This window comes from Egretta garzetta, unplaced genomic scaffold (assembly GCF_000687185.1).
Source record: "Egretta garzetta isolate BGI_Z169 unplaced genomic scaffold, ASM68718v1 scaffold861, whole genome shotgun sequence".
In the NCBI taxonomy this organism is placed as follows: domain Eukaryota; kingdom Metazoa; phylum Chordata; class Aves; order Pelecaniformes; family Ardeidae; genus Egretta; species Egretta garzetta.
Window position 1 is genome coordinate 142,508 of NW_009258497.1, and position 628 is coordinate 143,135.

The 628-nt window shown below is 58.6% G+C and overlaps 1 protein-coding gene across 1 annotated transcript in view; it reads right to left on the bottom strand.

The window, feature by feature from the left end:
* BSN (bassoon presynaptic cytomatrix protein) overlaps positions 1–628 on the bottom strand; it is a 96,775-nt gene that overhangs the window by 50,156 nt on the left and 45,991 nt on the right. The gene's annotated exons all lie outside the window — the stretch shown is intronic.

Consider the following 628-nt stretch of genomic DNA (forward strand, 5'->3'; position numbering starts at 1 on the left):
GGAGAGAGGTTTGGCTGGCGTATGCTGCGGGGAGGACCTGGCTGCCTCCTGAGGTTTTGGCTGGCCCTGGCCATGCGGTTCCCTCTGCGGTGTCGTGGGGTGAGGTTTGGGCGGCTCGGGCGGCAGGGCGTGGGCAGCTGGTGGGGACTTATCCACACCCAGGGCTGGCAGGTGCTTGGCTGGGGAGTGGGAGGGAGATGGTGAAGGGGAGTGCAGCTGTTGCTGGCTTTTGGAGCGAGGAGCAGTGGTCATGTCCATCCCCAGCGCCCGCTGCATCTGGCAGTTCAAGCACAACCATTCCTTCACCTGTGAGAGAAGGAGATGACACGGGCAGTGAGTGGTGGGCAAGCAGCAGCCGCCCACAGATGGCTCCAGCACAACCTTAGCTTCCCCTAAACAAACCCTACATAGCTATAGGAACAAGGCATCAGCCCCCCCCCCAAAAACCTATTTTGGTACCACATTCTTCACGAAAGTATCTTGCGGTCACAGCGACCAGACCCCATCCATCACAGGTACCCATGGCACAACGCGATGGTGTGAAAGCAAGCATTAATTGCCATCGGTTTGCTTCCAAGGCTTCTGCTGTGAAGCTCCTGCTAGCCACAAGGCTCTCTGCCTGCATTTT